General features: G+C 38.4%; 1 protein-coding gene across 4 annotated transcripts in view; it reads left to right on the top strand.

Annotated features, from left to right (window-relative positions):
- The window catches only part of SCN2A (sodium voltage-gated channel alpha subunit 2), a 77,153-nt gene that overhangs the window by 1,068 nt on the left and 65,994 nt on the right, over positions 1 to 10,091 (top strand). The gene's annotated exons all lie outside the window — the stretch shown is intronic.

The following is a 10,091-nucleotide window of genomic DNA, read 5'->3' as shown; positions in this document are numbered from 1 at the left end:
ATGTTACACATTGGTGCATCTTCAAGATTACAGATTTAAATAGGCAAAACCAGGGTAGTTTGTAGTCATAAACACATTGTAATCTGTATGCCAAGACAACAGGACAACTTGTTCTTCATGCGTGGGGTTTGTTTGTTTAAACTGCCTATATTGTCACTGGGGACTATGTGCATAAAAACTGCTCAAAGGTGTCCTAGTTTGCAGGATCTGGCTCTTGTTTCAGATAGCAGTCTCAGCTTCTAGAATATCTCAGTATCATAACTGACACCCTTCCTTCTGGCTTTCTTGGAGATTCCACCACAAATTACTATAAAATCCCCCATTTTTCACATTTAACTTCTCTTGAAAGAAAAGGGGGACATGACATTCTTTTTTTCCTGTTTCTTCAGTGTGTGTGGACTCGATCGTATTCTGAATTGCGTTTGGAGGTTTTTTTGTTTCAACACATGCATAGATTATAGCAGGGAGATAGATGCCACTGAGAGATGAAGTGTTCTTCTGTAAGTGCTAATGGTTTAAAGACCACTATTTAGTAACCCAGGCTGTTATGTCTGCAGTTGCCTCTCTCCTGTTTTTCAACAAGACTTTTTCAGAAGAATAAATCAAGTGTATGCTTTGCTTTTGTTTTATAATTAATATCATTATTCCTAAAGGCAATCTATGCTTATTTTGTGATAAATTTTCTGTTCTGCTTCTTTAGATAAACCAAATGGTAGCACTAGAAATTAATGAAACTTTGGTCCAATCTTGTGTTTTAGAACATCTGGGTAAACACAGAAGCAGCTGCAGGATTACACCTTTCAGGAGCAATAGATAAAACTGACTCTCCTAAAGATTTTGGGTTATTCAACTGGACTATGATTTTCATCCAGGGTTGGTTTGTTTTTTTCTTTTTTTTAGGGTTCTTTGTGCAAATATTTGAGTCTCCACACAAGTGACTGGGTGAGCTCTTGTCGTTTGGCACACTCTATAACTAGGGGCTTGGCGTACCTGCACACGGAGCTACCTCGAGGAGGTAAGGCCAGGAAGGCATGCCAGGATGTTCAAGATACTCTTGTTTATCAGGTAGTAGATTCCTGCATTTTGCTTTCTGTTATAAGGTGGTAAGTAGGAATGCACTTAATCAAAATTTTCACACACCTGTGTAAAGGTAAACTGTTTTCTAGCGGTGATTAGTGAAGCAACAGAAGATTGCCTGTTGGGATTTGAATGCTAGATGCTGCCTTGGCTTTAGATGATTCCTTAGATAACATGTGAAATGTCAAGAAGGTCCTCACGCATTCTTGCCATCTATGCATGTTGCCTGCTCAGTTGTATTTTTCAGATCAATGTTTACAATATGTATATATGAGTGTAGCTCAGCCATAGTGTCTGAAGATATCTTCACTAGATGGTAGAAGATCATCCATTCTTGAACAGATCTGGAGAAAAGATTAAATTTGTGTCCAAATGATCTGCAGTTTCCTCCAGTGACAAATGCATTAAATGAATGATGCTCTCTTATGTCTATGAGGCCTCAATTCAACAACAGGCATGTCAATGGGATGACTCGCATTCTTAATATTAGGCAAGTGGATAAGTACCTGGCTCTCTTCTCTTTTTAGACTGCACTGGTGTTCAGGGAGAGAATAACTTTTTTTAATCGCAGAAATTTTATAGTCTTCATAAAATGCAGTTAGTAGGCCAAACAAGCATATAGCTTCAAAGACAAGCTATAGATTTACATCTAAAAAATAAAAAGAAAATTAATTGAGTTGTTACAAGACTTAAAGGAAAATATTGAAGCTGCATTCTTACAGATTTTGAATACATCAATTCTGAACATTAGTCTTTGGGAAATACAAATACATAAATAGCCATATTGTATCAAAGCATGATCCAGTTACCTTTCAGTAGCAATGAGGTCAGATGTTTCTGGAGGAGTTCAAGGGAAAGTTGGCCCTAAGAGAAAGTAGACCTTCCCTACCTTTTGTGAAACTTAATTTTAGGGGATATTTAAGCCTTCTTGTTATTTTTGTTCACCTGAATTACTCTAATTGAAGTGTACTCTGTACACTTACAAGCATCAGATCTCTGCAGCAGAGACCAGCAGAACCACTCTGCAGCAAAAGCCCAGCAGCAGTTACGCTGCCAGGACTGCTTGCTCAATTTCTTCATCACAGCCCTTGATGAATATATTTGCTTGGTCACTACCTGCAGCCTTGCTCTCCCCCCGAGTAGACCCTAAACTCTCCCACTGAGGGGACAGAAAGGACACTGAAATCTAATATAGCCCATCTGCTTGAATCATATGAGGCACCAAGGAATGCAACAGTAATTCCTTATGCACTCAGCTCTCAACTGGAGCATGAAAATCACAAAAACAGCTTTTTACTGTGTTGCTTCCATTGTTTTAAGGCCATGCACATGCTCACACAACTTCTCCAGAGGACAGTGTGGATCCTTTGCAGTGGCTGATCTGGTCCTGTACTCCCCCAGCCTCTCATCCAACAGAGCTCCCCTGTTCCTCTCTCTTTGCCTTCAGCCCCAGCTTGCGAGCAGGCGTCAGGGATCCCAGAGGCCTCCTTTCTAGAGGCTTCCTGAAGCCACTCGAAGGAATCTATTTCTTGTGCCTGCTCTCTTCGCTGACACCCACGAGCCTCGGAAATGCTGGGTTAAAAGACATTTCTGCCAACAGTGTCCTGAAACGCCTGCTCTTCTGTTATTGTCTTTGAAAGACAAATAATATACTTGATATCAAAGAGGTGTTAATGAGGGGAGACAAATGATATTGTGAATCACTAAATACCATACGGATAAGAAGCATTAAAAAAGCTAAGGAGGAAGTTAATAATTCTGTAATCACTGCATGTTTGGGAAGATAGACAGTAAACAAGGTTTGGCACCAAAATACTGAAAGAGGACGATTTAAAGAAACACTGAATAACTATATTCGTGTTATTCAGTTCAAATTCCTATTGTTTCCAAACTTGCAACTTTACCTCTCTTATTTCTGCTCCTGAACCTACTATTGTTCTACCCTTTTCTACCCTTACCTCCAGTTTAACTTAGGCTGCTTTCTCTTTCTGCCTCTAACTGGTTTGGGACCAGCAGAAGGGCTTTGCTTCTAGTCCTGTGTTTGATGGCCTCAGCAGCTATTGCTGTCAATTGCACTGAAGGGGCTGCTAATGCCAGGCAGAAACATTCAACACGTGGCAGCTCTGTAAGTATTTATTGCAAGCCACTAAGAAGCTTTTTCTGAGCATATTTAGAAAGTATTTAGGGAAGTGCTGAATGGCCAGATTTCAATAAATTTAAATAGGAGCAACAAAATGCAAACTCATATTGCCTGAGCAGCCTACTTGACAAAATTCAGAATAAAGAGATTGTAGCAAGAGTTCTCAGAAAAATGGCTACAAATATATTTTAATGCTGCAGTACTACCAACATACTCATTAAATAATCTCAAAAATAGTTTTTAGTTTTCCTATTAAAAAAACGACCAACATAGATTCATTGCTCTTGCCTTTTGGTTTTAAACTTGTAGATTAATGAAATAATCCTTTCAAACTTTTCCTGATAGACAGACTATAAATATATATTTTCTATTAAATGGTGAAGTTTTTGTTCTTATAAGCATTCAAGCTAAAAGAAATAAGAAGTATCATGAGGACACATGGATCTACATTGTCAAGTTAAACTTTTCTTTCTAACTTCATTGAAAGAAGTATCTTACTATTTCTAGTGTCATTAAAGAAAGAAATCAGGATGAGGCCAAGAGCACAAACACATTCAGTATCAACAACGTTTGGCAAAGCTGAAGGCATTAGAAAGAGATTCTTACGATGGAAATTATTAAGCGAACAGAACTGTCAGCTCTATAGACTTTCTGTACTATGCTGGGTTTTTTTTAAATATTTTTTAAACTTTTTTCTGTAATAACAGTTTTTAGGTCTCTCTGGGAAGTTCAGTGATTGTTTCTATATGAAGTTTTCTTAGATTTTGTGTAATTGTGATGGCAGTTGCTTCTTGATTTTTAGCTCAACTTCCTTTATATGTGGACAGAATCTGATTTTGGCCAAATTAATTGTTCTTGAACTGCTAATGCTAGCTGGTTCTCACTCATCTTTCTGGAGATTCTCACAGGTACTTCCCATTATGTGGTAAAAATGCAGACTTCTCCATCAAGAAAAAGCATCGTGTTCAATAAGATAATAATTGCTCTATGCAGTGTATAGTTACCTTACCTGGATAAACTGATAACATGTAACATTAGTGGGCATACGTTTTTAAGATGATGGATGTCCAGGTTTTGAACATACAGCAAATGGTCTTGTGCTCTAACATGGACCTGTCATATGATAGGAGATGCCTGATTTTTATGCCATATGGCGCTGCTCATCTGGTCTTAAATGAGAGTTGTAACATACAGCTTTTGGTACACTTAGAAGATGTCAAATGATCCACTCTAGCAAAAAAAACTGGGTACCATTCAACCCTGCAGTAAAAGGGTGACTGCAGTAGGTTTAGCCAGCTCGCAGCTTAGAACACTGCCTTTGAAACATAAGTATGTGCTTTATGAAACTGTACAAACCCACCTGATTATTTTGGCTGCTCATTTGGCCTGCTAGCCTATCAGTCCACAGCTTTCTGGTCACTGGTACAGAGCTAACTAAATGAAAGCAACAATATTTCCAAATCTACTTCTGTCATTCCTTTGACAGCAGTGCGAATTTTGCTTTAGTTAAATTATTACCAGCAGGATTTCAGGGTGGTGCAGAAACAATCTCCCTGTTTGAACAGGGGGTGTTTATACATTATTTTTTTTCTACCATCCTCATCAGCGTGTAACTGAAAAATCCTCAGCAGACTTTGACCCTTATGTAGTTTTGTTTGATAAGTGTAAATGACTCACTCAGAAATTAGGAGTCTGACTCAAGTTTTCTAAAGCATTACACTGTGTTCTAGACTCACCCATTTGTCTCAGTAGGATCACAGATGTATTAGGAGTCAGATTCCATGTATGTATACAAAATGGAGTCAGATGCATGCAGAAAAATTTGACAGTGTGATTTCGAGAAGAATAGTGGCCAGCGTTTAATGCATCGTAAACTGTATACAGATAGATCAAGGTCAGAAAGCAGTGTCCTTTTCCTGGATACTGTGGTCTGAATTTGCTCCTTAAAAATGAGTTCCATAAACAGGTGCCAAAAAAAAGAAGGCTGAAGTAGCACCCAGGTACCTAAACAGACTACATGCTTTTAGGGAAGTATATAGCAAATTTCTATACAATCACAACTATTATGAAACAAGAACTCTGCCCAGGATATTTGAAATTTGACAGCTTATCTCTAAGTATACTCACTGTATTTTGTTTTTTAGTAAATATCTGTACCAAATGCAAACCAGTGGAAAATGCTACCTCTTGGACCACAAGGCAAGCTTTATTAGATCAGTTTTTCCCACTGGAAGTCTTTGGTGAGGTTATTCTAACTGGGAATGTGGCATACAAGGTCGTATCACAAGAGTATAACAGGTGTATTTGTAGAGCGTGTGAGCTCTGTATGTTTTCTCTTTACTGAGAGTCAATAATGAAACCATGGAAACTAAAAGATAAGTCTTGATACCAGGCAGGATGAAAAAATCTTCCATCTGTAGCTGTGTTAACCTGAAAGCAGACATGGGGCAAACATTGCACGATTGTTTCCAGATTGAGACTTCAGTGATGGCTGCACAAACATTGTGATGGCAAATGCATTTGAAAATCTTAGATTTTGCAGATTCTGCTGGGGCAGATTTCCATTCTGTAGAATGGGATGTACCACAAAAGTGCTGATGCTAGGCAGCCCCTTACGTACCACAATAATACTGCTGAAAAAAATCTCATAATGAAGCAATAAGATTGTGCTTTGAAAATACTGGGGTGCAGGATCTGCTAATATTTTAATTTGGCTTCTGGAAAATACTAATAAATCAAAAGAGTCCAATTTTACTGTCAGTAGCAATGGTAAGATGCAAATCTTTAAAGTTATTAAGGAAATCAATTTGATTAGGAAGCAGTAGACTGCAAGTGTTACTGGGTCACATTTATGAGAGTCACTCTTCAATAGAATAACATTTTACATCTTGCAAGCAGTTTGCTATTGTAGTTTTGTTGGATAAACATATGCAACAGAACATTTTCAAGAGTTACTGTTTCAAATTATTTTTTTAAACAATATTTTCAGTTAAACACTTAAAGCATTCCACAGTCCTTACAATGTTTGTGACTGTAAAAAGATATTTGTGCTTTTGCCAGCTGTAGTTTTTATGAATTACATGATCTTGATCTGAAGCAAAGCTTTGGCCCTGGAAGCCAAGCTGAAGGCAGGCTAGTCTTTGCACAGAGAGAAATCTGTTACTCTACTGTACCGGTATCCTTTGGGGGAAAAAAAAAAAATTAAATTTGAATGTAAGCCTCAGGGTATGAAGATTATGACCTCTGATATTATATAGGACACTTGGGTGCTATTACTCATGCTGATATCTTGCTCTGTGGAGTGGCAGAGGCTGGGAACCCAGCAGCATTCCCATTGCTGGGAAAGAGATTATATTGCTTTTCTCAGTATTGACCTCACTTCCAAATTAGTTTAAGGATTCACACATTCTCAAAATAATCTGTCCTTAGTGAGAAAAATGATGGATATGATACAGAAATTGAGTGAGATGGTATAACTATTGTGAAGATGGGTGAACTGCTCTGCAACTGTGACAAGGAAAGGAAATATCCTCTGGGAGTCTAGAGAGGAGAGATTGATGGGGGAAAATAAGTGAATGTGTGTGGGGGGGAGAGAAATTCTAGAAGGGTACACAGATTCATTTCATACAAGAAAAAAGTGGAATCCATTGCAAAGGAAATATTGAAATGTGTATCCATGTTCCTGTACGGAGGTGAGCAGTGTGGCGTGCATGACTCCAGTGGGGAAGGTCTCCTCGCAGTGGTACAGCTCCAGGTCGCAGGTGATGCTGTAAGCAAGAAATGCTTGTGAGAACTCTTTGGGGAGCTCTTGTAGTCCCTCTAGTCAGAACCCGTTTTGCTGGCTCAAACATAGTGGGAAAGGAAAAACTCTCCTGAGGAGGTTTTCAACATCTGTTCCTTTGCTTTATTCACATGTGCCAACAAATGCAAATGGAATATACACAAAGAAAATTTACAGTTAGGAAATTATTCTGAACTGGAGTAAATTGTCAAACTCCACTGAACAAATCTCAGTTCCAAATCACCCAGCTATAATGGGCTGCAGTTGTATTTTAGCCTAGACTTTTGTAGATTATCTTGAGCAATCCTTCTTTTCTCCATACTTATGATACCATAACAAACAAGCCTCCCCTCCCTTTCTTCTTTTTTATTTTTTTTTAAAAAGTTACCTTGAAACTGAATTTGCTTTTTTAAAAGACAGTGACTGAACTTTACAGCTGTTGGTACTCTGTGGTTTGTTTCATGAGGTTTTTCCCCTCATGAAAAAATTCAGGAGCTAACATTGACTAGTTTTGGTATAACTGTTCAGCTTTCTATTTCTGGTGCATGCCCGTAATTAAAAGGAGAAGTGGCACAGAAGTTTTCTTAACTTCACGGTCCAGGAAAGTGATGTCTAAGTGTGAAATAAGGCACCCATTTTATTGCAGTAATACTTTGACATCAGGTAACTTACTAAGGGGTTCTCATGAATTTGGTGTGTTCCAGCTGAGGCTCATGTTCCATCAAGGGACAGTTATAAACCATACTGGCCGAATGTCAAAATAAACACTCATAATTATTTCCTCTGATCCTACACTTACAAATCTGTGTTGCTCCCTCAGGCCTTTCAAGTGGCTTGATAAAATAGTGATATTACCTTTCTGCTCTTACTTAACTGCATATATCTGCCATATGCACTTTGTCCCTCAGGATAACTTGATCCATAAAGACAATTTTATAGTGTTCAGAATATTCTCAATTAATGTCTTGATATGACAGTTAGGTTACCAGGATACTATAAAAGGCAAGCAGAAACTGGGCCTGGCAAGCTGTTTCAGGGTTTTTTTAATGGCATTTCTATTTAATTGTGAGCCAATTAACTACTCGGTTTCCTTTCAGATAAAAAAATATTCTAAATTTAATGGAGAGTTGTCTAATGCTTACTAATGTTGTATATCTGACTGAGCTTTTCATTACCCAGAGAAACAAACATCCTGGTCAGGTCACCAGGGAGCAGTGGTGATGTTTGCTGTCTTCCTTTGCATGGGAGGCGGGAGGGATGAAGCTGTAGCTCTTGTTTTCTAATGGTTCCTGTATGCTGGTCTGGGAAATGCTATATAACCACTCAGCTATGTTCTGCACTAGTCACCAACTATATTATTCATCATGGGATCTAATTTCATGCTGTTTGGTTTAATTTTTCCTTTTTGGTTGCCAAATTTTGCATATACATCCAGCCTTACATGCCTCACACTGGTGACATCTTCATTTAAAAGACATACTTACTCAACTGTAGAGATGCCTGTAGTGTGGAGTCTTGAAGAGTTGACAGAACTGCAATAAATCATAACTACTAAAATTACAGTAATTAATATATATGCTAAGAATGACAACAGGAATATTCAGTTCTAGCCCTACCTCTGTTAATGTGCATCAGTATGCAAACCACATATATTTTCATATGTTGTTCTGTTTCCAAAACCACATTTAACTCTGTTTCTCAAAATGTAAAGTGGCAATGATGTTAATAGGTTAAAACTAAGTGGCTGATAGTTAATAAAATGGGTGGAAGTACAAGGTTCCACTAAATGCTTCACATTTAAAAAATCACATTAAAAGTATGTTAGTAAGTGGCAGACTCCAGCAGTCAGTTATGGGACGCTGAATTAAAGCTGTCTTTACATTCTGGAAATCAGACATACGGTATGCAGTCACCTGTGAAAAGAGTGATTTGAGTGAATTGCCTGCCATCATGTTGCAGTACTGAGTAGGATTCATCTCCTCTCCCTTCCTAGTCAGTGGAGAGAATCAGGCACTTGTAGGGCACAACTTGCTTCATCTTAAGGTGGATATCTAAAATAGGTCAGAAGAATTGCCTTTTAAAGGGCCCATTTTTCTCCAGTGAATATAAAAGGAGTTCAGGTTGGCTTAGATGTGAATGCCTACAGATACAGACATCTGATGCCACGGAAGGCAAATCCTACTTGTGACACAGGCACAGGTGACATCCAGTTCTTCAAGAAGGGATACAGACTTTACACAAAGGACAGTACTTTTTGCGCACATAGTTAACCGTCTTTTTTTTCCCCTTTCTGCTAGTCATTCCTCCCAAACCACGTGCAGCACCAATGAATCAAGGAAGGCTCCTGAAAACAAATCTCATTGCTTCTAAGAGCTCATCTGTACTAGAGAAGACAGTGAATGTTGCATTATAGTATCTACTGACAAATGGAGCAAAAGTAAGGCAGATCTCAATTCTAGAATATGCTGTCACTTGAGTCCTCCTTCCTGCAGTAATAGGTATTTTTTTATTGGAGTGCTTGTACACAATTTTAGGGACACGATATTGATACCCATATGAATGATCAGGAGTAACTGAATGTATATTTACACATACTTCACAGACCTCTGAACTTGCAATCTTTATAGTTATCTATAAACTCATTTTCAGATATTATTGTCCATCTTTCCAATTAATTCTAGTCCTGTTATCTCAGGTTTTTATTCCCTCTCTTGCTTTGCTTTATCCTATCTCAGCTTGCCCTATTATACTGGCTTCCCACCACCACCTTTCCCTTTCCCCTTTTCCTTCATTTTTTCCCAGCCTGGTCTCCTGTGAGGTCAAACTGATCAACCTAGATGATCTCCTTGGTCATAAAAATCTACAAGTCTTTGAGGTTTTTGCATGTCTCCCACCAGCCTCCAGGACTGCTACAGCTATTTTTGAGACATTCTCTTTATCCAGACAGACAGTTCTTCCACATATCATTTCCCCGGAGGTTTTTTATGCTGCCAGTCTTCAATCCCAGATATGCCTCCCTTTCTTCCTAACTCCCCCTTTTTCCATCTGTACTCTCTCTGTACTTTTTTTTTTTTTTTTTTTTTTTTTATCCCC

The sequence above is a fragment of the Athene cunicularia genome (genome assembly GCF_003259725.1).
Source record: "Athene cunicularia isolate RWA chromosome 7 unlocalized genomic scaffold, athCun1 chr7_part1, whole genome shotgun sequence".
NCBI classification, from domain to species: Eukaryota; Metazoa; Chordata; class Aves; order Strigiformes; family Strigidae; genus Athene; species Athene cunicularia.
This window is presented reverse-complemented; position numbering and strand designations above follow the sequence as displayed.